At 40.7% G+C, this 27,577-nt stretch overlaps 1 protein-coding gene across 4 annotated transcripts in view; it reads left to right on the top strand.

Moving 5' to 3' along the window:
- The window catches only part of OSBPL3 (oxysterol binding protein like 3), a 203,989-nt gene that overhangs the window by 63,607 nt on the left and 112,805 nt on the right, over positions 1–27,577 (top strand). Inside the window, exon 2 of one of the 4 annotated variants that reach the window (XM_081244978.1) lies at positions 16,396–16,446. The exons of the other annotated variants lie outside the window; for them this stretch is intronic. The gene's annotated coding sequence lies outside the window, so the exon portion shown is untranslated. The remainder of the gene's footprint in view (positions 1–16,395; positions 16,447–27,577) is intronic. 4 annotated transcript variants of the gene reach the window in all.

The following is a 27,577-nucleotide window of genomic DNA, read 5'->3' as shown; positions in this document are numbered from 1 at the left end:
CATATTTACCAAAAATATTTTACGTATTTTCTTATCTTAAAAAAGAAAGAGTCACTATAAGGTTCTTTTAAGTCATTTTCCAATGACTATATACAATTTTCAAGATCATGCGTTAAATAAAATGAGGCAAGCCTGTCCAGTGGGGATAATTAAGTGTCCTAGGTAGAAGGTATTTCAGCTATTGTAATTTCTGGCTTTTCCATCTGCCTGTTGCCAAGGATGAGGGGTGTTGAACTCTGCTCCAAGGAATAGAAGATATAAATGAAAGTGCTGCCTAATTCAAACACAGGTCCTTACATTGCTTCTCAATGTAAGCGTAAAATATTACTAGAAAAGATTCATTCAAAGGTAAGCTGCCTGGCAAACTCAGTTTTACAGTCTTTATTTCAAGGATAAAGCCATATGAGTAGTTATGCCAAGTTTTCCTGTATTGTTCATCCAAATTTCTAATCTGATTTTGAGAAGACCAGCATGGACACAGGCTTCTTGAAACCATAATGTACTTTATGTTACTCCTCAGTGGTCAAGGGCAAAGATAGGTATGTTTTTGGCAAAGCAAATGTTAAATGAAGATTGTTTCCCTTTTGGGCGCTGCAGGTACCTTATACTCTAATAGTTGCTGAAGTTATTTTTTCTTGTTGCTGTTTTTTGACAACAGTTTTCATTTCACTTATATTTTTTTTTTTTTTTTTTTTTTTTTTTTGCGTTATGCGGGCCTCTCACTGTTGTGGCCTCTCCCCTTGCAGAGCGCAGGCTCCGGACGCACAGGCTCAGCGGCCATGGCTCACGGGCCTAGCCGCTCTGCGGCACGTGGGATCTTCCCGGACCGGGGCACGAACCCGCGTCCCCTGCATCGGCAGGCGGACTCTCAACCACTGCGCCACCAGGGAAGCCCCACTTATATTTTATTACTGACAATTTTGTCTTTGATCCAATGAACTTGGTTATTTGTCATTAAAGCTTCTAACTCAGACACATGAGAAGAATATAATGAAAACATTATTGCTTCTCATATCCAGCAAAGAAGACTTATACTTGTCAGTAAGATTGGTGATGAGCATGCTGTGTTTATTTGTGTAATATTTGAATAAAAATTTGTTGAGGTAATTGATATTGGTGCTTTTCAAATGAGACCTGCATTGAAATGGTGAGATTTAACTTTTTACACACAAAAAACTTCTCTCACATGGCCTCATTTTCTATCACTTTCACACTCTTACTTTTGTGTGTGTGTGTGTGTGGTACGCGGGCCTCTCACTGTTGTGGCCTCTCCCGTTGTGGAGCACAGGCTCTGGATGCGCAGGCTCAGCGGCCATGGCTCACGGGCCTAGCCGCTCTGTGGCGTGTGGGATCTTCCCGGACTGGGGCACGAACCCATGTCCCTTTCATCGGCAGGCGGACTCTCAACCACTGCGCCACCAGGGAAGCCCTCACACTCTTCTTTTGATTCTAGCTGAGAAAAATGGACTCTCATATTCTCCTTTTAGAGCAATTACACATATGATCTGCCTTTTCTCATCAGCCCCATTGCATTCTGTCCTTTCCTTCTTTTAAACTTTGCTTTTCTTCTTTTATCCGTGGAGTTATTTACAGACTAAACCAATGTAATGCCAACAAACCTTAGAATTTATTGTTTTACCCTTTCTATTTATGCCATTTGTAACTCTTACATATATTTTTGTATAGGTATCTTTGGCTGAAATTCCAAATTTTGATAGCAAAAGCAGATAGTTATTAACTTTATGAATTACCCATCTGTTTCTTTTCTCTTCTCATAACTAATTATGTAACCATTGACCTCGGATAAGAACTGGGAGCATTTGCAAATACTTGCCTAAACTGGAATTTAAAATAAATGAATTATGGAAAAGCAAATTTTCTTTTGCATAACATCCTTAAAATTTTGCTCAACTATTAGTTTTCTTTGGGAACAAAAGTATAATCAGAAATATCATTGACAACCTAAGTGTTCTGTATTGTGGGGTCAAACTAGTTTGGGTTTTTAGAGTGGCCTACGCTTGTCAGTGTCTTTATAGTTTTCTTCATGTTTTTCTTCTCCTTTACATGTTCTGCTTCTTTTAAACTATTCATAAACTTCAGATGCTGTTTTGCCCATGAAAATTTTCAGTAAATTTTGGGAGTAAATCAGAGTCCATTGAGAGAGAGAATGTTCTAAAGGTCTGTGTTTGCATGGTTGCTTTTTGCCTTCACACGTCTGTTGCTTTTGAACTCTGGGACAGTGTTAATAAATTGTCAAGCTGAATTGCCTCATATTTGACTCCCTTTTTGGGAGTTTGCAGATGGTACTAATGAGCTTTCCCTCCTTGAACACGTGTAATGAATGTCCTTTTTATTCTCCATTTTAAACTTGAGCTGTGAAACCCCCTCTCAACTGGGCCCAATTCTGCAGGCAGCTGCCTGCCTGGCCTGTTATTACTCCACGACTCATTGCTGGCCTTATTAAACTATTTTGGGTAGCAGCCTTTCCATTCTCCTCCCATGAACCATGAAGACTGGAGCTGCTGCAGCAGCATAGTTCCAGTGTGGAATCGGAATGTGAAGGAAGGGTCACTGGTTTGTGATACAGCATCCTACTTTACGAAACAGTAGGGTGTCTGCCCATTGAGGCCACTTGGTGTCTTGACATTTTTCTTTTGTTTTTCAAAAGAAAAGTTTTATTTTTGAATATCTAGCATTTAAACTGCTTGACTGTAAGGCAGTTTGGTCTCCCTACCCCCAACCCCCTTTTCTTTCACTTTCTCTAGCATGTCCATGATCCTGGTTTGGGTTGGTAGTCTCCTTGCTCTTGTATTCTAAACTGCCTCAGATCCATAGACCCACAGGGCAAACCTTGACCAGGAAAGGCAGCATAACACAGTGGATAAGGAGGAGGCCCCCAGTTAGACACGCCTGCCTTTGAATCTCAGCAGTGGTGGGCAAATGACCTCTTTTAGGTTGAAATAGGCAAAGTGTGGCCAACCTCACAGGCTGTTTGTTTTAGGGATGAAGATAAGACATGTAAGAACTGGTTAATGGGAAAACTGACCACTGGTCAGCAGGGGAAGTCCTCTGGCCTGTGTTAAGGAGACATTATAATTCATGTAGTCTAAATGTTTCCTTTTAAAGATCAGTCACTCAGACCCAAGGAGGTTGTGCTTGCCTGATGGCACATAGCTCTACATGGACAAGCAAGGGTGAGAACTCAAGCTTTTCTAACCCTGAGTCCAATGTGTTTCCATTATACCACATAACTTCCCCATATGTTATTGGTTCAGGGTCATATTTGAACTGTTCTCAGCCTTATTGATGGAGGTATTTGTCATTCATCAGAAAATACTTTTTCCATAAGCTGCTGTTTGGTACTTCTCTTCATTTCCTAACCCCTTAAAAAAGAAAGGTAGCAGACAATGTATTAGCTTCCTGTTGCTGCTGTTACAAACTAAATTGTTTTTTTTTTTGTTTTGTTTTGTTTTTTGTTTGTTTTAATGTCTTTATTGGAGTATAGTTGCTTAACAATGGTGTGTTAGTTTCTGCTGTATAACAAAGTGAATCAGCTATACATATACCTATATCCCCATATCCCCTCCCCCTTGCGTCTCCCTCCCTCCCTCCCTATCCCACCCCTCTAGGTGGTCAGAAAGCCCTGAGCTGATCTCCCTGTGCTATGTGGCTGTTTCAAGTTTAGTGGCTTAAAACCACTAAATACAATAAGTATTTATTCCCTTACAATTCTGGAGGTCAAAAGTCTAAGGAGTCTAAAATCAAAGTATCAGCAGGGCTGTACTCTTCCTGGAGGCTCATGTGGAAAACCTTCTTCTTTGCTTTCTCTGCCTTCTCGAGGCTCCCTGCATTCCTTGGCTCAGGCTCCCACATCACATCTCCTTTTCCATCATCACATCTCATTACATTGCATTCTACTAACTCTGATCTCCTGCTTCTCTCTTATAAGGACCCTGTGATTACACTGGCCCCTCATGGGTAATCCTGGATAATCCATCTCCAGGGCTTTAACTTAATAATATCTCTGCAAAGTCCTTTTCGCCATAAAAGGTAACATTCACTGGTTCCGTGGATTAGGATGTGGATGTATTTGGGGGCCATTTTTCTACCTACTACAGACAGACACCTGCCTTACGACCCAGCATTCCCAAACTCCTTCTTTTTCACCTCTAGTTCTGAATGTTTCCAACTTAAGTCACATTTGCCAGTCTGCTCACATACATTTTTGCTAGCCATTTACTCTCCTCTCTCTGTGTCCCATAAGGAATTTCTTCTTTTAGACTAGACCTATTCTAGAAATGGGAGGCACTGACACCACCCACTCAGATGACTGCTCATACTTCTCAGCAGTGGTTGGGGAATGGATTTCTGGGAGCATTTCCACAGCCCACTTTGTACCTCTGAACATGTGCTTCCTGTGAGAATGTTAAATAAATTTTGGAATTTACAAAAGTCAAGTTCAGATTCTACCATGTATGTATTTGGGATTTGGATTAGGAGAGATTTGCCTGCCTCTGTTTGGATATAGGTCATATTTGAATTATTGTTAGCAGAAATATTGTTGGTGAATTTGTTTAATCAGGGGTCCTTCTAAACCTAGGGTCCCTTAAAGGCTCCATGGAAGGCCTTCATGGAGCTAGATCTCTTGGGGCTGTGAACATATGATTGTTTTTCTGGAAAGACTGGACCATACCTCTCATTAGATTTTTAAAGAAGTTAGTGACCCAGGAAAGGTTAATGACCAACTGAATTGATGGTGGGTGGATTGCTTTCCATTTCCCCAACAAGTAAAAGGCCCTTGGAAGTACACTGCAAATATTTTTTCATATGTAATGTGATCTTTTTTTAGCTTTTCCCATTCATATTGAAATAGACATCCCACTGAAGCCCATGTCTTTTTTGCTGTCAGCAATAAAAGTTTTATTCTATTTCTGCTGGCATATATATACTGAGATATCTTTGGAACAAGATACGGGCAACCTTTGTTAAGTGTAATCTGTGTCTTGGATAGGCAATATATAATTCGTTTAGACAGGAATTGAAGATAAAAAGTGTTGTTCTCCCCCCACCACCCCCAAACCCCCCTGAACACCAGATGTTTTATGGCATTTTTTTTCAGCACATATTTCTTTGGAACTGAAAACTAATTTCCTTTAATGTCTTGCCATGCCTTTCCCTCTCACCTTTGATCACCATTTACCCTTTCTTCTGACTCCTTAAGTTTCCTCATAAAGAATGTGTGGTATTTTCCTACCTTTATCATTAACTTTGCCTCACCTTGACTTATGGGAACCCAAAGGATGTGGACTAACTTGGAATTTGCTTAGTTTCCATACATTGCTAGATATGTGAAGCTTAACAAGAGTAAAGGAGTATTGTATATGCATAAAGCAAAATAGTGAGTGAAACCCAATGATTTGCTGTTTGATTCACTCCATACAATTTAAAGCTTAGTGAGCAAAACATAAATGACCAAAGGGGATTATTTATGCTTCCTGAATCATAAAGGTTTTTAAAAAACAGGTGCAATTTGGAATTAAGCTCCAATGACTGTGAAAGGGAGTTCATTAAGCTTCACTGATTTGGCAGAGCAGATCTGATGTACCAGGCAGAGGAGGGAACCTTACATTAAATAAAATCTCCTTTCTTGATGAGTTCTTCTTCCTTTTTTTTTTTGTTTGTTTGTTAATGTGTGATGTTTTGAGAGAATTATTCCTTTGGCATTAAATAGGATATATACAAAACCTCTTTGAAAACTTTGAGACATTATGCAAAAATAATGCTTAACTATTAGGAATATGTTGCTTTCGATAGAACTCATTTATGTTCATTTTTGTTAAGAACAAGAATATAAGTCTCACTGGGCCTGACTTAACCACTTTATTGATAGGAAAACATTGAGGTCAGGATAGATGGTCTTTATAGCATTATGCAACTATTTAGTGACAAAGTTGGTGATAAAATTCAAGACTCCAGAAACGGACCCAGTGATCTTTTATTATATCATATTGTTTGTTTTCTATAGAAAGAGGAGAAGGTTGAAAGTTGAAGGACATAGATTTCATAATCTTGTAAATGAAACCACAGTGAGGTATACCTGCACACCCACCAACATGGTTGAAACTTATTATATGTTGGCTTGGATATGGGGCAGCTGGAGCTGTCAGCATGGCTGGTGGGATGGCTGGTGGGAGTGTAAAAAGGCACAGCCACATGGAGAGCAATTTGGCAGTTTCTGACATTAAACACACTTCCCTTCAGCCTAACAGTTCTGCTCCTATGCATTTACCCAAGAAAGACCTATATATAACTGTTCATAGCAGCTTTGTTAGAACCACTAAAAGCTGGAAACAGCCCATATGTTCATCAACTGGTAAAGAGACAAATTGTGGTATATTTATGTATTCCATGGAATACTACTCATCAGTGAAAAAGAAGAGACCACTGATATAAGCAACATGGTGGCTGAAACTCAGAAACATTGTTGAGAGAAAGAAGCAGAAACAAAAAGAGCATATTCTGCATGATTCCATTTATATGAAGTCCTGAAACAGACAAGATTAATCCTAGTGATAGAAATCAGAGGTGGGAGTGTGGGAGTTGACTGCAAAAGGGCATGAGGATACTTCCTGGGTGGGGGAAATATTCTATATGTTGCTTGAAGTGGTGGTCATATAGGCATATACATTTGTCCAAACTCATCAAAGTGTACATTAAAAGGGGGCATTTTATTGTATGTAAATTATACCTCAATAAAATGATTTTTTTTTTTTTTTGCGGTACGCGGGCCACTCACTGTTGTGGCCTCTCCCGTTGCGGAGCACAGGCTTCAGATGCGCAGGCTCAGCGGCCGTGGCTCACGGGCCCAGCCACTCCGCGGCATGTGGGGTCTTCCCGGACTGGGGCACGAACCAGTGTCCCCTGCATCGGCAGGCGGACTCACAACCACTGCGCCACCAGGGAAGCCCAATAAAATGATTTTTTAAAGGGACAGGATAATGAGAAGTTAAGGTGCCGAACAGCAAAGCACAGATGGTATAAAGCATAAAATATTTTTACCATGCCATTGAATTTTCTCTGGTCCCATTTTCTCTCTCAAAATTGTGGTCCTTCTGTTACTGTCCCCTTGCCACTTGTCTGAGAACACATATAACTACAAGCCAGCATACCATTGTGGAAAAAACTGAACAACTTGCCCATGCACATTTCCACGAGCGAGTTTCTTCTGTGCTTGAGGATATTTTGCCAACTTAAGCAGTAATCATGGGAATCATTTAGAGCTTCCATTATTAATTCTTCCTTAGTTACCAAAATCTTACCAGCATAACTATATATGCAAATAAAATAATACCCAGAGAAATGCCAAGTGTTTTTCTGTTCTCTAGGAGGAAGTTTAGAGGATTTGTAGACTGAGTAGGTTGAATTTATAGCCATATTCTCTGCTAGAAAAATCTAAAAATAAAAACGTTGGCATCCCAGTTGGTGTTCTGAGTCATATTTTAAATCCTGTAAGCCTGTAGCTTTGCAAAATGCTATTCAGAAAACTCTAAACTGCATATACAATATATCTTCGTCTTGCCAACTCCCCTGCCAGCTTCTTTCAGAGATTTCTTTCATCAATATCTAAGGCTGGAATTGAAGTCATGTGGTTCCCCTTGAAATAAGTTCTGGACATAAGATGAGAGCAGTATTGCTTCTAACTGAATCAAAGATTCCCAAGAGCTTTCTCTTTAGTGTACTTGAGGATTATTAAGTAACTCTTAGAACCCAAGGCACACAATGGAGAATCTAACTGAGTAAAAATTAGTGATTATATTTATTCAAGTTTTCTTTTGCTCAACTAAAACAAGATAATGTCATCAGTATTCCTTGTTATAGTTTTGGCTACATTGCCTTCACATGGTGCACTTATTAGTTAGTTCACTGGAAATTTATTAAGTACCTACCGTATGACAAGTATTTTGTGAGGCTACAGGGTATGAAGATGAAAAAGAACAGTGTCTTCCCTCCAGGAGCTTACAATTCAGTAAGGAGACAGACATGCAAACAGAATTTTTCTTTGTATTAAATACAGTTGCTAGAATAAAGTATGTGCAAGGGCAGCCTGGCGTGTGCCAGCCTGGGAATGTTAAGTCCATTTGATCTAATGTGTCATTTGAAGCCAGTGTTTATTGAGTTTCTGTTTAGAAGATTTATCCATTAATGTAGTGGGGTATTAAAGTCTCCTACTGTTATTGTGTTACTGTCTCTTTTCCCTTTAAGTCTGTTAATACTTGCTTTATATATTTAGGTGTCCCTATGCTGGGTGCATAAACATTTACAAATATCATATCCTCTTGTTGGATTGACCCCTTTATCATAGCATAATGATTTTCTTTGTCTCTTATTACAGCCTTTGTCTTAAAGTCTGTTTTGTCTGATATAAGTATTGCTACCCCAGCTTTCTTTTGGTTTGTTTGCGTGGAGTATCTTCTTCCATCCCTTCACTTTCAGTCTGTGTGTGTCCTTGCATACGAAGTGAGTGTCTTGTAGGCAGAGTAATGATGGGTCTTTTTTTTTTTTTTAATTCATTGTGCCATGCCACTCTGTGTCTTTTGATTGGATAATTTATTCCATTTGCATTCAAAATAATTATTGCTAGGTATGTACTTATTGCCAGTTTGTTAATTCTTTTCTGGCTGTTCTGTAATTCCTTTGTTCCTTTTTTCTTCTCTTGCTCTCTTCCTTTGTGATTTGATGATTTTCTGTAGTAGTATGCTGGTACTCCTTTCTCTTTTTCTTTTGTGTGTCTGGGAATGTTAGGGAGAAGTGGATAGAAAGCATCATTGGAGCTGCAACCTCAAGAGGGACTACTCTGCCATGTATACATTGGGGGCAGGGCAGCTGCTGCAAAGGCTCAGGGGCGGTTTGTGGGGAACTGCAAGTGGATTAGTGTTGCTGGAAGGTGAAATGTGAGGTAAATAGTTACGGGAATCAAGGCTCGTGTGTAGCACAGAAGACCTGAGACTTCCTTTTGTAAGTCAGTAGTTCTCAATCCTGTGCATTTTAGTTGTCTGGAAGGATTTTTAAAAAATGTTCTTACCTAGATCCCAGGACTGTTGAATTGCCATCTTCAGGAAGAGGACGTGAGTGTGCATTTTTCTTTAAAATATCCATGGATGGGACTTCCCTGGTGGTCCAGTGGTTAGGATTCCAGGCTTTCACTGCTGTGGCCTGGGTTCAATCCCTGGTCAGGGAACTGAGATCCCACAAGCTCTGTGTGGTGGCACAGCCTAAAATGAAATGAAATGAAATGATATAAGTCTATGGATGATTCTAATTTGCAGCCAGACATCTATTATTTGTAGGTAATAAGTGAACACTGAAAAAGCCCCGACTTGTTCAAACTGCAGGCTAGAGAGCTTTTTATGAACTGTTGTCCACTGCTTCTGTAGCTGAAAATAGGTCGCTGTCATTTTCCTCAATTCAGATTACACTTAGGCGGTAATTATTCTAGATATAAAGAAATAATAGGTTCTAGTTACCACTGCATACCAATCCCTGTTATAGGAGCACATCTAGTAATTGTGTCTTCCTCTTCATCACCCAAGTGTAAAACTGAGGGCTGATAAGGTTTCCCTCCAGAGCTATTTAAGGATCACTTTAATGAAACAGAATAAGCTTTTTATCTTTCTAACTCCAGCTCTGCCATCCTGTCTTAAAAGTGATCCACAGAAACCAAAACAGTTATTCTACTCAACCTTTCCATGTCACAAAGATGGATACAGTAATGGCTGTGAAGTTGGACTTGTCCACCCAGCCAGCTCTCTGAACTCTAACCACAGTAAAGTGTAAAGGAGGAAGCCTGACTTAAACACACCGTTAGGAGAAACCCACCTCTCTTCCCGCTTTTCTCCTCCTGGATGTAATCCAGTGATACTGTTTGCTACAAACAGTGATAGAGAAAGGCAGTGATACGTTCCCATCTGAATGGGGACCCTGAATGCATTTGTAGCTCTGAGAAGCTGGAGATCGCTCTTGCAGGGAGGGATTTCTTCCTCAGGAGTTTAACTTGGAAAGAAAGCCATCCTTGTAGAACTCATTTGAGACATTCAGTACCTCTCCCTTCAAGCAGGCCTGCCTACGGGCCATTTGGAAGGAAGAAAGTTTTTGTTATGAATTGAGAGGCCCGGCCAGGAGAGATGTGGAAACCATCTTGGGTCTTAGAGTATTTGGGCTGGAATTGGACTATTTCTTCTGTTCTTGAAAAGGTGTCTGGCCACATATTACTATAGGTGGGCATCCTTCCTAGTGTTCCAAGGTCCAGACGGCAATTAACAAAGTCAGGTAAATATACTGACCTCACCTTCTCCACATGCTTCTGGGGTTTATGTTAAAAGGGGAAACCGAGGAGAGTTTGTTATGGTAGCCATAGGTCGGTGAAAGGCCTACGAGGATAATTTCTGATTCAGCTGTTGGTTCCTGTGTTCATATATATGGAATTTAAAACACCACACTCTGTATTCATGCCATTTAGTAATCTTTAATAACGTTTTTTTTTTTGCGGTACACGGGCCTCTCACTGCTGTGGCCTCTTCCGTTGCAGAGCACGGGCTCCGGACGTGCAGGCTCAGCGGCCATGGCTCACGGGCCCAGCCGCTCCGCGGCATGTGGGATCTTCCCAGACCCGGGCACGAACCCGTGTCCCCTGCTCTCAACCACTGCGCCACCAGGGAAGCCCTTTAAGAACATTTTTTGAATATTCATTATATGTATGGGTTCACAGTGCTCTTATGTTATAAATATCCGAAGACATATATAAAAGTGATAAATTTTTATGCCCCCTCCCTTGTCCCTTTGCATATACATGCATATGCACATAAAAAAGAAGTGAGAAAGAGAATCTATATAGCTGATTTGTATCATCCCTAAAGAAAGGAAACAACCAACCAGCCTGCGACAGGACAAATCTGATTCCCAAGCAGAACCTTGAGCAGCACAGCCATAGATCTAAATATCCCGGGAGAAAGGGGATCTTTTTGGACATGGAACAGTCTTCTGACCACCATCAGGTTGGTGAATGCTCAGATAGGCCCTGGGGCAGCTGATTAAGCTGGAGATCATTGACATCATCAAAACATTTAAAAATGGAATTGGCTGCCTCAGAAAGTCATAAGTTACCCAGCAGAGTATCCACACCAGTTAAACCCAGTCTGACACAAGGTAGGCGGGCACTGAGCAAATGTTAGGAAATTAATGTCAGAGTGACAATATTAGCAAGGAGCTTAACTGGGTGACCTTGGTTCTTCAAGTTGGCAGTTCTGTGTAGGAATCCATACTGGATATTACAGTAATAGGAAAGTTACAACTCGAGAAAAACAAGTACAAAGTGTAAGGGGTAGACTCTTACTACTCCCCCTACCATTTGATTTTTTTTTTTTTTTTTTTTTTTGCGGTACGCGGGCCTCTCACTGTTGTGGCCTCTCCCGTCGTGGAGCACAGGCTCCGGACGCGCAGGCTCAGCGGCCATGGCTCACGGGCCCAGCCACTCCACAGCATGTGGGTTCTTCCTGGACCGGGGCATGAACCTGTGTCCCCTGCATCGGCAGGCGGACTCTCAACCACTGCGCCACCAGGGAAGCCCCCTACCATTTGATTTTAAGTGATTAAATATATCATCTTGAATATATTCTCATTATAAAAATGTTGAAACTACAGAAAATGAATAAGCAAAAGAGAGGGAAAAACCCCCTTTGATTTGCCATCCAAATGTAGCCCCTATTATCTCTTTGAGCATTTCCTGTGATTTTTATTTTCAATGTGCACTTTTATATTTAGTATTTTTCTTTAAACACGAATCATTTACATGTTATATTCTTAACAAATATCTTTAGAAGCAATATTATTCATTGTATAAAACAATATATTCTAGTCCTAATTTGCTCAACTTATCCTCTAATGTTGGGCATTAAGGTTGTATCCACTTCTCGCCTGTTATGAATCTTGAGTAAGATTCATAATAGGGTAAGACTATTTTATAGCATTTTGATAACAGTCATTAAATAGGTTTCCCAAACATTTTTATTTATTTATACCGCTATCAGCAATATGTGTCAAACTCTGTCAATCCCTCCTCTCACTGGGTTTTGATACTCAAAATTACTTTCTTATTTCATATGTGAAAAATAGTGTTTCAAACTGGATCAGGAAAGCGGGGATTTTATTGGACTGATGCAGGGGTAGCTCACAGAGCCCTTGGGCAGGAAGCTAGAGGCACAGCTGGAACTTGGCAGGGCCTCAGACACGGCAGAGATCCATCCGGTCCTCCATCCTCCCCACCAGACCGCCGCCCCCGCTGGCCTCCCCGTCTGATTTGTCTCTCTGTGCATCTGTTACTTTGCTTCTGGCTCTGTCTCACTGCATGTGTGTGTTGTCTGTCTGTCTTCCTGTGTGTCTCGCTCTGCCTTTCTCTGTGTCTCTGGTCTGCCTGTCTCTCCTCATCTGTCAGTCCCTCTCTCTGTCTACAGGCCCTGCCATTCTGCTTTCCCTGCTTTTCCCCTCTCATCTCTGCTTTCCCAGCACCTGGTGAAAAATAGCACCTCCCCCCAGCCCCCCGACCCCTGTCCCCAGCGGTCCCACTTGTCTTTAAGTTCAGTGGCCATCAGAGGCTGCCTTGGTCCCTGTGTCTACTTATGAATTCTGCACAAAGAGAATCTGGTTGACTCAGCTTGGTCCGTGCAGTGGCTGCCCTTGGTTTGGGTCATCCCACTGGCCAGGGAGGGGCAGGGCACGGGGCGGGGCTGGTTCTCAGAGAGAAGGGTGCTGAGGAGAGGAGCCCTGTTGTAAGTGCCTGTATTAAGACTGTAGTCCTGACCCCCCAGACATGATGAGCTGCCTTCTGCAAGTGTGCCCTGTGTCCTTTTGTGGGCCTATTAAAGAAAGAAGGGAGATTAGTGAAGACCCTCTCTTGATAGATAATCTATCACAATTGACAGAAACTATCTTCTAGGAATGTACTTGCTGTCCCTAAAGTGAAGAATTGGCTCAATTGGTCCTTCTCTGATACTGTGTGTGTGAAGTGGGTGTGGAGCAATACTGCAGAGTATCCTGATGGTCACACTTATATGTTTGCTTTTTCTTTTCTTCTGGTTCTAAAACTGTCACTCAACCCTTCCTTCCCCACCCCACCCCCTTTTCTGTACTGACCCTAAGGTAATAAGCAAACTTTGAATTCAGAATTAGCCCTGTGGTTTTCTGTAAGGAGGATGATCCATCACTTTCACCCAAGAAACTCTGGGTCAGTGAGAGTGTGGCTGGTTGTTAGAGGAGGAACAGAGATCCTTGACCTGAAATTCTGAAGCAGGACTGGGGAATGAAGCACAAATAGCAGGGTTGACAGCAAGGCTGTGAATCAGAACCAGGTGGTCAGGCTAGAATGAGGTCAGACTGAGGATGGGGCCTGAGCCAGCAGCTCAGTGTAAGTCTGAGGAGGGCTGGAGGAGGGACAAGGAGATGGTGGGAGAGGGGCTAGGGAGGGCGTCCCGAGTTATTACGCACTCCCAACTCTCATTTGGGGTTTCCTGTAATGATGACTCACATAATGTATTCCGTTTCTTCGATTGTTTAATGGGTGATATGTATTTGTGAAACCACATTCTGAAGGCACCAAAGTATCCACTGAAAATTTAATGTCCTTCCTACTCTGGTCACTTAGCCACACAATTCCCTGGGCGAGAATGATTCCCTGGTTAAGGAAATTGAGGCACAAAGAGGCAAATTGCTCAAGGTCACTATCACAGTGTATGTAAGTTATTCTAAGGTATTTTTAAAAATAAATTACATCCACAATACTAATGAAGTTAAAGGTACAGAGATCCCACACGTCTCTGAGGTGCCCACTATGTACAGCCTCTGTGCTGGGTGTAGGACACAAGGGTGATGAAAAACAGAATTTGTACTGACCACAAGAGACATTGAGAAGTTGCTGAAAGTCACTACTTTTCCTGTATCTTCCCTATGAAATATATTTTTTAAAAAATCCAGTAATTTGACTTTCTGTATGCATGTTGTATTTCAACAAAAAATATTTTTAAAAATTCTGTAATGAGATATCTTGTTTACTTTCACTTCTGGATAAACAGACACTTACTGAAATTAAGACTTTGGGAGAGCAGCAAAAAGCCACAGGCCCTCGCAGTCACAGAGAGATCCCCTGTGAAGGATTCCTATGTCTGAATGGGAGTGGGGTGGGTTTCCCATGTGGCCCAGGGCCTGTTTGTTCACCAGTTTAGGATATCTGGGGAAGGACAAGACCAGAGAGTGTGCACCCTATTTCCCCATGCTGCCGCCGGGGCACTGCCACTGTTGAGCTACGTTAGGAGTTGAACTTGGAAGACATTTTCCCCCTCTAGGAAGTGCCATCAACTTTCTGCTTCACATGCATTGCGTTGGTCTCCCTGGTCTCACCTGGGTATGTGACCACAAGCTAACAGATTTCTATGAGAAAATGTGTTTCAAGTTTCAAACAGCTGATTTATAACTACCTTTTGGGAATATAACCTCTCAAAATTTGGAATTATCTGTGATTGCTCCATCTATCTTGCTCTTTTGACTGCAGACAATGAATTGCAGGCTTTTCATTAGCTTGGGTGTTTCTTTTGACTTGTGATGGGATGGTCTGTGTGAGTGTGTGTACACGTGCATGTCTATTTTAACCTACATGGTGGTATTTCTGAGAATTAGAGATGTAGTAGCTCTTTTTTTTTTTTTTTTTTTAAATGTGGGCCTGAGCCATTGCTAAATGTAAAGCAAGCATACAGATCAAAAATCAACCAACTGTTTTGGAGCTTCAAGGTCAGTTTAACGTCATATCCAGATTTGAGCTTGAAGGTCATCATTTTAACATCATGTCCAGATTTGGCTTTTAGTCATTCTGTAAGGGTTTTAATTAGACCTCTGATTGCTTGTAAATAGGCCCTCAGTGACCTAAGCCAGTACTGCCTACCATGATAGAAGAAAGCCTTTGAGGTCTTGGAGGACCCATGTTTCATTTTTGGATATGATTGTCAACAGCCTCTCAGAAGAGGAGTCTCCACAATCTATTTGTGAGTTCTAGGATGACTAATGTGGCAGCCAGGATTGACAAGTCTTTTTTTTTTTTTTTTTTTTTGCGGTACGCGGGCCTCTCACTGTTGTGGCCTCTCCCACTGCGGTGCACAGGCTCCGGACGCGCAGGCTCAGTGGCCATGGCTCACGGGCCCAGCCGCTCCGCGGCATGTGGGACCTTCCCAGACTGGGGCACGAACCTGTGTCCCCTACATCGGCAGGCGGACTCTCAACCACTGCGCCACCAGGGAAGCCCGATAAGTCTTGACATAATTCATATTGGTGTTTCCATGTGTTGCAGTTGACTTTGACCTTTGACTTGCTATTTCCTTCTTTCCTTTCCATGAGGTCACTAGAGCATATGGATTCTGAAGACTTCATAGAGCCCCATCTGAAGTTATAGGCTCCCATGTTGATATAATTTTATTTGTTTTCAGTTGAATATGCTATTTTAGTCATGGTGGAGTTCTCAGAACTTTCTTATTGAAGTTTATTTATCTTTCAATGCACAGAATAGTTCTTTATTTTTTGAATCTTAGGACTAGATCCCGGTGTTACATATCTGATTCAGCAAAAGTACATTCACCTCAATGCCAGTGGTTTTTGTGGGAGAAAATAGATAACTAATATCAGATTCTATTTAATTCAAAGATTATTTTTAGGAGGGTAAGATATTTTTTATTGATATATTATTCACATACCACAAAATTCACCCTTTTAGAGTATATAAGTTTATCATACTAAGTGAAGTAAGCCAGACAAAGACAAATATCATATGATATCACTTATATGTAGAATCCAGAGTATATAAGTCAGTAATATATTTTTTAGTACATTCACAAAATCATGCAACTGGAATTAGTTCCAGAACATTTCCATCATCCCCAAAACAAATCCCAAGCCATGGCAAACACTTATCTACTTCCTGTCTTTATAGATTTGCTTATTCTGGGCATTTCATGTAAATAGAGTCATACAATGTGTGGCCTTTTTTATCTGGCTTCCTTCACTTAGCATAATATTTTCTTTTTCTTTTTTTTGGTCATACTGCATAGCATGTAGGATCTTAGTTCCCCAACCAGGGATCAAACCTGAGCCCCCTGCATTGGAAGCTTGGAGTCTTAACCACTGGACTGCCAGGGAAGTCCCTAGCATGATGTTTTCAAGGTTCACCCACATTGTAGCTTGACTCAATGTTTCATTCCCTTTTGTAGCTGAATAATATTTCATTGTATAGTATCTTAGTCCAAGCTGCTATAAGAAATTACCATAGATTAGGTGACTTAAACAACAAACATTTATTTCTTACAGTTCTAGAGTCTGGGAGGTCCAAGGACCAGGTGCCTACAGATCTGCTGTCTGGTGAGCACCCCCTTCCTGGTTTGTAGGTGGCTATCTTCTTGTTGTATCCTTACATGGCTGAGAGCAGAGACAGGAAGCAAGCCTAAGGCCACTAATCCCATTCATGAGGGCTCCACCCTCATGACTTAATTACCTCCCAGTGGCCCCATCTCCAAATACCATCACATTGGGGATTAGGCTTCAATATATGAATTCTGGGACTACACAATCAATCAGTCCATACCATATAGATATTTTATTTTTGTTTATCCATTTATCAGTTGATAGATATTGGGGTTTTTCTACCTTTTAACTATTATGAATTCTGCTGCTATGGATATTCTTGTGCAAGTTTTTGTGTGGCCATACATCTTCAAGTTTCTTGGGTATATACCTAGGAGTGGTATTGCTGCCTCATATGGTAACTATGTTTAATATTTTGAGGAACTGCCAGACTGTTTTTCAAAGTATACATAGCCACCAAAGAGCATGAGAGTTTCAATTTCTCAACATCCTTGCTAACCACTGTTATTGTCTGCCTTTTTGTTTGCTTCTCTCTCTCTCTTTTTTTTTTTTTTGTAATTTTGGTTTGCATTTCTTTCATGGTTAATGATGCTAAACATATTTTTCATCTGCTGATTGACCACCTGGGTGTCTTCCTTGGAGAAATGTCTATTTGAGTTCTTTGCCTGCTTAAAAAATTGGCTTATTTTTTCATTGTTCGGTTGTAAGAATTATTTCTATACTCTAAATAATAGACCCATATCAACTATATGATTTGCAAGTATTTTCTCCTGTTCTTGGCTTGTCTTTTCATTCTCTTGATTTTATCCTTTGAAGCATAAAAGTTTTTAATTGTAATAAAGTCCAACTTACTATTTTTTTTTCTTTATTGCTTTTGCTTTAGGTGTCATATCTGAGACTCTGACCTAATCCAAGATCAGGAAAATTTACCCCTGTGTTTTCTTTTAAAGGTTTTATAGTCTTAGCTTTTACATTTAGGACTTTGGTCAATTTTGGGTCAATTTTTGTATGTAGTATGAAGTAGGGTCCAACTTCATCCTTTTGCATGTGAATATCTCCTTTTCCCAGCACCATTTGTTGAAAAGACTCTTCTTTCCCCCACTGAATCATCTTGGTATCTTTGTCAAAATGAATTGACCATAAGAGTGAGAGTTTAATTTCTGCATTCTTACTTCCCTCCTTTTAGCTATATGTTTATCTTTCTGTCAGTAAACACTGTCTTGATTCCTGTAGCTTTGTAGTTAGCTTTAAAATTGGGAGGTGTGAGTTCAACAAATTTGTGAAGATAATTTTTTGATGTGATGTTGATATTTACTCTTCTACCTCATGTTCTTTGAGATATCCTTTCTCTGCCATCATGAGGTCACATTAGACATGTAACTTTGAAGTAGCCATGAATTCAGTTTCAGGTCTAACCTCACTATTCTTGTATAGAAGGTATGGATTTGGAGTCAGGCAGATTACAAAAGCTTGACCACTAGCTCCGTCTCATTTTTCTCACTGTAATATAAAGCTTAGGACCTAAGTCAAAGGATAGTCCTGAGAATTTAAAAATGTAACATTTATAAAAGTATCTAGCATGATGCCTGAGAAACGATAGATAAAAACTAAATATCTGTTGCCTTTCCCACGTCCTCATGGATGCAGAAACTTCCCTTGTACCTTGTAAGATGGTTCTGAATTCTTAAAGTCAGCCTTCTTCCATTTAGACATTGTTTTCCCCAAAGTCATCGTATGGATTGGTAATACTGAATTTGCTAGTGTGTTCTGTGGTGTTGTTTCTAGTATAGTGTTTTCGACTTTCTTCACTGCTTTATCTCCAATACCTAGAATTGTGCCTAACCCATAGTAAGTGATGAATAAACATCTGTTAAGTGAATACTAAATGTTGATCCCATTTCTTGTGTACTTGGGTAAATATAGTGCACATTGAGAGGAGATACGTGTTTAGGTAGTCCTGCACAACAGTTGTGTGAGTAATTTCTGAGATCTTTTCCCCAAGATTTCTTTGAGCACTTTGTCCAGTTAACCGAGAATGTCATTCCCTGGGGTGGCACTTCTTTCCTCCAAATGATGTTGGACTTCCTATGCTGATGTTTTCTCTTCAGGGTAATTTCAGACTGAAATGGGAAGCATCGAGTCTGAGTAGTAAACTACAGAAAGCAAGGAGGAAGGGGAGTGGGGAAGTTGGGTTTGGAGGACAATAAGTGATAATGAGAGACCAGGGAGGGACTTTTAGGGAAGATTGGGTCAAATAGGGAAGCAGGTTCCCAGTCTCTGAACATTGCTTATGGTTTTTATGCAACAATCATGGTTTTTCGTGATTCTCTAGACCTCTCAAGTCTAGACATGAAACTTTAAGCAAAGAGTATCCAAATGTTACTACTGACTGTTATGAGCCTGATTCATAGCCAAGAAATGGTGCCTGTGTGTGTTAGGCTATTATCTGTGTGACAGATAAACCAGCCTTTAAAGGTTAAGAGTTCAGTTCATTTCATGGATTCATAGGATAATTGAGCTTTCAAGCTAAACTGGATCATCAGGCTGAAGGAATGTGAGTATTCTCTGAGGTAACTCAGAGAATAGATACCATAGTCAGAAAGGTTTGGAATGGGTTGAACAAAGTTAACCCATTTGGCTTTTATCATAGTTTGCTTGTTTTAACTGCAGGACCTCTCAGAACCTTCAATGTGCCAATACATATTACACTGTGTCTTCAAGAGGGAATATAGGAGCAGTATTTCCCAATGGGACCGGTCTGTGAGGACCTGCTTTTTCTCCCGGTGACAGCCCGGTGAGACTGTTATTTGGCAGAGCACATTTTGAATAATTATGACCCAGGATAACAACTTTATTTTTCAGTCATGAAATTTGATTTCTTAGTCTTTTTGAGCTGCTGTTTCTAGGAAGGGTCATGACTGCTGGTATATTACATAGAAGCTGACTGTGTCTGTTGTCTCACTTGTCAAAAAAGTGAAAGCTTAAATTAGAAGCTAAAATCAAACTCCTGAAACATTGCATATATGTATAGATAACTTATAAAATACCCTACCTTCCAGGATCTGACTTTTTTTTAATATGTTACTTGTTTAGCTTGGTCTGTGTGGTACCTAATGATTTGTGATCTAATAAACTGGTAAAATTTGATTTCTGCAGCTTTTGCTCTGATTCACCTTTTAAAAGATAGAGGACAGGAAGAGGCAGGAGGAGGAGGACCCATACCAAACACGACCACTGACTTTTGCTATGGAATAAACAAAAATGTGAACAGCTACCTTGTTCTGAGTTGTCAGATAAGCTTGTCATGCCTGGAATGCATTCTTGGAGTTCTGTGGTAGAGCAGACTGTATCCAATTACAAATGTGGATGCAGCTACCCTATGCTCCTAATGGCTCTTCCATCTTCCCTCCCTCAACCCAAACACCCTCCCTCCTTCTTTCTCCAAGTCACCTAATAGACTTTGTTTATTTGACTTTCCTTTAAGGGGAGGAAGGGTTTCTTTCAAGGTGGGGTGGGGGCAGAGAGAGAAAGAGAAGGAGAGAGTGTGTGTGTGAGAGAGTGAGAGAAATAGAAAGGGAGAGAGAAGGACGTATGGATAGATAAGAAGGAAGGGAGGGAAGGAAGTGAGGGAGGGAAGAAGGAAGGAAAGAGAGAGAAAGAAAAGGAAGAAAGAAAGAAAGAAAGAAAGGAAAGAAAATGAAGGAAGAAAGGAAAGAAAGAAAAGAAAGAAAGAAAAGAAAGGAAAGAAAGAAAAGAAAGAAAGAAAGAAAAGAAAGGAAAGAAGAAAAGAAAAGAAAGAACCTGTCTAGGTATTGGAAGAGGTCTTAGTGGTATAACTGCCTTCACTTCCAGTAAATCCAGTTTGTGTGTGTTGGTGTGTCACCACTGATGTGTAACAACAGCACAGTTGGGATTCCCAGTGTCAGTAGTTTCCATTCACACCTCCAGTTAAAAGACCCCAGACCTGCTGTTTTTTCTTACCTACACTTTCCACGTTCTTGGGAGGCCTGCATTACCTTGCCTGACGACTGTGGGGAGGTATGACAAAGGACAGATCTCTCATGTTGAAGCGTAGTGTTCCTCTAAAAACTGAAACACAGCCAGAGAAAGGAGGGTCAGAGGCTGAAGAGGACTGGTGAGGGTATTTGAGTCAGAATCTGAGATTGGTGAGTGTCAGGGAAATACGAGAAGCACAGATCAGGTGACCATTTTAGGAAAATGAACCATACAAATCAGAAAAGTAATTACTATTTTACATTTATTTCAATGATATGTGTTCCTTACTTTTAAAGATCAAGCAAAACAAACAAACAAACAAAAAGCTCAAAGGAGAAATTAAAATATTACCCAAAAATCTCAACCATAAACTAACCAGTGTTAACATTAATTTCAGGCTTGGCTCTGTACATATAATGGGAGGGATGCATAGAGGGAGAGAGAGATAAATGAGGGGCAGAAATAATTGTCTAAGACTGAGCTCAAGCTAAACATAGGTTTAAAAGTAAAATATCCTATTTGATCTTACTTGAATTTAACAAAAGGAAAAAATGGCTAGTCTGCTGAAAAGTTATTCTTTATCCAAAGAGGATTAGTTCTCTAAATTCAGTGGAGAGATGAAAACCTCTGAGGGCCTGGGAGTGAGAATGGGTTGGGCAAGCTGTAACGATGTAACAATCTGACTCTTTTGCCCAGCAATCCCCTGATATCAGATGTTTGTCGTTTGTTTTATTTTCATTTTGTTAGGATTTATACTTTTAACACTTAGTAGCTCTACTTCCCCTGGTTATTCCCCCACTTATTTAATCCCAATCAATGCACTGTTAACCACTGGTCTTTTTTCCATGGCTTTGTCATTCTTGATAATTTAACATTTGATGGGGTTCATCATCATTAAGGGTTTTTTGGCAAGGGCTTTTGGAAGCCATATTTCCTGAGTTGTTTTATCTTTGGGAATTGTTGCTTATTGCCTTTATTTTTGAGAGACAACTTTTCTATTGCCAAATTGCCTCCTAAAGGGGTTATACCCATCTATATTTTATTAGCGATTTATGAGAATGCCTGTTTTGAATGGGGAACTCTTAAAAATATCTGTTTGCCTGAAATGGTGGAATTACATTGGGCAGTACATTTGAGCTGGTAATCAAATATCAGATTATGGAAACACTTGAATGTTGGGAAATAGGCTGTTTTCTTAGTGGATATCTCATTTCCTCACCAAAGTAACAACAGCTTTCCTGCAGGCCAAAAGACAACTACTGGGCAGCTTTGTGGAGCTGTTTCTAGGACTTTTCAAATTGTGCAGGAACCCTTTTAAAAGGCTCTCCCCCTTCCTCCCCACTCTCTGTGAAAAGGCACCTGGTTGGCTGAAGATGGAGGTTTTTTTGCCATCTGAAGATAGCAGAAAGTGGTAAATATGTTCATCTACTAAAAAAATTGGCATCTGATCATTGTTTGAATTGATAATACTTTTTTTTTGTTCTGAAATATGATCTTGTGCTTCATGTCACAAACCCTTGTCTTTAAACTGAGCAGCCATTATAAGCCATTCCTAAATGACACGTGAACTTCACATATTTTTTCATAACATTCCTAGTGGTTTTCCATTGGAGCTGTCTGTTGGAGAACCTAATCTCTGTACTGACACAGTTTGAAGTACCTGGAAGTTTCAGTTGGGCTTATTACTAAAAATCCCTGCTCACCTCATGTAGAAAACTAGTAGCCTCTTTCACTCTTCAATTCATTGTCTCCAAACAATGGAAGGAGTGGGGAAGAAACTTTCCCAGATGACTGAATACATTTAAGTTTGGCCACCATACCTATGATGACTCAGCTGTCTACCAGCCATTGACTTTTCCAGAGTTGGTAAGAGTGAGAACACACCTGGAGGATTTCAGGAGGCAGAAATATCCCGAGGTGTTCTCACTTTGTGCTTAGGGAAAGGAGGGAGAAAATAAGTGGTTTAGAATGGTGTGGTCTAAAGCTGTGATGTCTGATATGGTAGCTACCAGCCACATGTGGCTATGAAAATATAAACGATTTAAAATTAAGATTTAAACTTCAGTTTCTTAGGTGCACTGGCCACATTTCAAGTGCTCAGTAACCACATGTGGCTAGAGGCTGCAGTGTCAGACGGCACCCAAAGTTCTGTTGGCTAGCTCTAGTTCACATGCTGCAGTTTTATTTCATGATCATTCAGGGTTCATTACAGCCGTAATGAGTGCTCTCCTGTCTTTCCTCCCTCCCTCCTACTGCTTTCAGTCATTCTGCTCCAGCTCAAATGATGAAGCACTGCTCTCCATATTGCCTTGCTGGCGTCCTCTGGGTGTGAGGTGGGGGAGTTGCCATTCTCATAGCACCAGAACTTCTTTGATGACAGATGCTGTCTAAATACAGAATGGTGTGTTGAAAAACCCTCAAATGTGCTAACCCCACTCCTTCAACTGATATCTACAATGAATACACAAATAGGGGAATTGAGTGAAGAGCAGAGTCCTGGTTGCTGAAAATTATTTCAAATATTAGCCTGATGGAATCCAGCTAGAGTTCTGATAATTTACATCTCACTTTTGATTTAGATTTTATTTGTAATTTCTGTTACTTATTACTTTTTTCTTACATTCTCATTAGATACAAACTCCTAAACAATTAGGATCCATCTTTCTACAAAATTTTTTCAGTTTCATAAATGGATACTTTAGAGTATTTATTTTCCTATTTCTGAGATAAAATTTTCTAGAAGCTAGTGGAAGGGGAAGGGGACACAGGCCATCAATTTGGTTTTGTTTTTATATTTATTTATTTTTTGAGGTATAGTTGATGTAGAATATTATATAAGCTTAAGGTATACAGCATAGTGATTCACAATTTTTAAACATTATACTCCATTTATAGTTATAAAATATTGGCTATATTCTCTGTGTTGTACAGTATATCCTTGCAGCTTACTTATTTTATATATAGTAGTTTATACGTCCTAATACCTTACCCCTATCTTTCCCCTCCTTCTTTCCCTCTCCCCACTGGTAACCACTCGTTCTCTATATCTGTGAGTCTGTTTCTTTTTTGTTATATTCACTGGTTTTATTTTTTAGATTCTACATATAAGTGATATCATACGGTATTTATCTTTCTCTGTCTGACTTGTTTCACTTAACATAATACCCTCTAAGTCCATCCATGTAGTTGCAAATGGCAAAATTTCATTCTTTTTTTAGGGCTGAGTAGTATTCCATTGTGTGTATGTGTGTGTATGTGTATATATATATATAAAACCTCTTCTTTATTGATTCATCTGTTGATAGACACTGAGGTTGCTTCAGTATCTTGGTAATTGTAAATAATGCTGCTATGAACATTGGGGTGCATGTATCTTTTCAAATTAGTGTTTTTGTTTTTTTCAGATATATACCCAGGAGTGGAATTGGTAGGTCATATGGTAGTTCTATAGTGAGTTTTTTGAGAAACCTCCATACTGTTTTCCACGGTGGCTACACCAATTTACATTCCCACCAACAGTGCATGAAGGTTCCCTTTTCTCCACATCCTCACCAACATTTGTTATTTGTGTTCTTTTTGATGATAGCCATTCTGACAGGTGTGAGGTGATGCCTCATGGTAGTTTCGATTTGCATTTCTCTGATGATCAGTGAGGTTGAGCATCTTTTCATGTGCCTGTTGACCATCTGCATGACTTCTTTAGAAAAATGTCTGTTCAGGTCTTCTGCCCATTTTTGAATTGGGTTGTTCTGTTTTTTTGATGTTGAGCATCAATTTGATAAATAACCTGCCACATGCCAGGTTCCGTGCTAGTTGTAGGAAATTGAAAAACAAAGCAAAAGTTAGACACAATCTTCAAATTGCTTCTGACCTACATGCTTTACTGGAGGGAAAAAACAGCCATGAATGGTTAGCACTAGTGGCAGAGTTGCTCTTACCTTTTTCTTGCCTTTTTAGCTTTAGTCTACCAATAACCACTTCATTTTTTTTTAAACCTGTTTTCTCTGCCTTTTCATTCTGTTTCTCCTTATAACTGTTTTTCAGTTTGTACTGGTTTAAAGTGTCTCATGCTCATTTTCTTGCAGTAGTCCATCCCCTAGGAGAGGAAAACTCCCCATGTCCTTTTTCCTTCCCACCTACCTTTGCTAAGTTACTGACTTGTTGTTTTCTTTTGGGCCTCTTACAAGGGATTGTTTACTATTGCCCTGGCAATATTCCCCAAATATATATCAGAGAATTCTTTTATAGAATTTGTTTGAAACTTAGCATCTCAGTCCTAGGGTTATTTTTAGTTAAGGAGACAAACAACTTGAAGTGTGTACATCTGATACCTTAACCACAACCACTAGGTATTTCGTTTCTTGTTATTTGAGAGCATTCAGGTACCGCTGATGGAGCATTATTCATTGTTAGCTTAATGTTTCCATTGCTGAAAAGACTTCAGTAGATTTTTATGGGAGATAGAGAAGTTTTAAGAAATCACATTCACATTTTACAGTGACTCAATGGATAGTCTCTTTAGATCAGTAATGAAATGCCGTCTGTGGTTGCCAGTTGTTAAAATCTACCCTGCTTCCGCCCTCAGTTGTCGGTTAAGGGAGGATTGCAACACCCACTGATAAAATTCAAACCACAAGAAGTTATTTTAAGTTTTGAGGTGGCGCTTTCTCTTCTTACCCTTTAAACTAAGTCACATCCTGCTCTGCATTTTAATTGGGTACAAATTAGATGCAGTAGACATAGGTCTGGCATTAGATACTAAAATGAAATTAAATGCTAAAATGAAAGAGGGAAGTTTTGTGGAGTAAATCTATCATTTCTGGATACAAGATTAGGAAGTGGTTCTCAACCCTCGTGTCTCATCACAGTCACCTGGGGAGCTTGCCCAGGCCTCATCCCAGAGCATCTGGATGACTTGGTATGGAGTGGGGCCACACTTTGGTATTTTGTAGACGCTCCCTAGGGTGATCCTGTCATACAGCCAGGCTTGGGAAATATTGTGTGAGGTGCCCTCCCCACCCTCCACATTCCTCTCTACCTAGTCAAGTCCTGTCCACATCTTTAAGGCTCCCCTCAGGCCACTTCTTTCAAAGTTCACAGCTTCAGCCCCCCTGAACTCTTCCCTGTGACTGTCCACCAAACCTACTAGATAGCCCACCCTGAGCCGTGTTCTGACTCATTTCATCTACACACATCTTATCTCCTTGATCAGAGCAGTTTACTCCTTGGATTAAACTACTGCTTAGTTGTCACTTGTTTCTATCATTTAGGGTTAGCACAGCTATGGACACTTAATAGGGACTTAATCGATATGAATTGAGTTGAATTGTCATCAGTGTAGTTATTCTCTTTCATCCTCTTATCTTTCACTATAGCTTCCTTTATTAGCCCACCTTTGTCCATCAGTGTTTCTTCCTCTAGAGACAAGTCAGGGTGGCTAAACTGCAGAAGGAGAAGCAAACTCAGCCCGTTTCTGATTTTACCATAATCAAGAGTGGAGGGATGGGCATATGCCCTGTGGACTCATCCCTCTCCACCCAGAACATTCAGTGCTCCTGCTCTAGAGTGGCTCTCAGGACCACGTGGGTGACACATGCAACATACAGGGGGCCCGTCCTGCTGGAGAAGGTGAAATGATTTGAGGATGGATCTCTACCGTGGACCACGTGGGTGACGCATGCAGCATACAGGGGGCCTGTCCTGCTGGAGAAGGTGAAATGATTTGAGGATGGATCTCTACCGTAAGGCCTACTGAAGAATAGGGGGTTGTTTTAGAAGATAATACACTCCTGGAACTTGGAAACAGTAGCTTCCTTTGCTTTTTCAAACAGTGAGGATTCTTACTGCCAATGGTTCAAGGGTTCCTGTTCCTGGGCCCAGCAAGCTGACCATCGAAGAGATGGTTGGTAACTTCCTGTTGAAGTGTACAGAGGTGACCCAAGATTCCTGATTGTAAGACATGCTACCTTCTTAGGGCCTGCATTATTTGCACTAAATCTCTGTAACTGAGAGACCCCCAAATTAAGTGGCTGTAACAAGACTGAAGTTTATTTCTCTCTCATGTAACTGTCCAGATATGGTTATTCCTGGGTTTGTACAGTGACACTGACATCTTCAACCAGTGGCTTTCATTTCTGGGTCTACTTGTTGCTATCTCTCAGTCCTCAGGAATGGGGAAAGGACAGGGAATGTGCACATCTTTTTAGCACAGCTTCTACTCACATCTCATTGGTCCCCACCAAGTTGCAAGGAAGGCTGGAAATGTAGCCTCTAATTAGATGAGCTTGTGCCCAACTAAATTTGAGAGTTCTATGATTAAAGGAAGGAAAATGGATAGTGGTGAACAACAAGCCAAGGCATACATGATAAGCTGCCAAAATATCAGATCTACAAACCATCACCCTGTTCATTGGTTTGCATAAAAATACACTAAAATAAACCACAAATGTATCTCTGGTGCTATGATATCATGGTAGGAAACTGAAGATCTCCAGGGGGATGTGTGGTGTTTCTACCTTTCTGGGGAAGGTAGACTACAAGCTGGAAGAGGATGCAGAAAGTGTACAAATAACTGTCGCACAGATAGTGTTGACAAACAGGGTTTGGTGTGCGGGGAAGACTCTTGGCGTCTCTGAGGACAAGTGTGTTTGGCAAGAGATCTGCTAACCTGATCAAGAGAGTTCAACTGAAATTTGATGGGAAGGAAAAATCATTGAAACTTGATTGGATAGAGAACAATATGCATAGCAAAGAGAAGACCAGTAGCCGAGGAGGAGAACTTCAGTAATTCATTTAAAAACACCTGGGAAGCAGGGAGTTTATAGTAATACCTGTAGCTGTTTGCCATCGTGCAGCTTATGAGGGCTAAGCAAAGTAAACATTAAAAGTGGGGCATAGGGCTTCCCTGGTGGCGCAGTGGTTTGGAGTCTGCCTGCCAATGCAGGGGACATGGGTTCGAGCCCTGGTCTGGGAAGATCCCACATGCCGCGGAGCAACTAGGCCCGTGCGCCACGGCTACTGAGCCTGCGCGTCCGGAGCCTGTGCTCCGCAACGAGAGAGGCCACAACAGTGAGAGGCCCGCGCACCGCGATGAAGAGTGGCCCCCGCTCGCCGCAACTAGAGAAAGCCCTCG

The sequence above is a fragment of the Mesoplodon bidens genome, assembly GCF_964165515.1.
Source record: "Mesoplodon bidens genome assembly, chromosome: 9".
Lineage (NCBI taxonomy): Eukaryota > Metazoa > Chordata > Mammalia > Artiodactyla > Ziphiidae > Mesoplodon > Mesoplodon bidens.
This window is presented reverse-complemented; position numbering and strand designations above follow the sequence as displayed.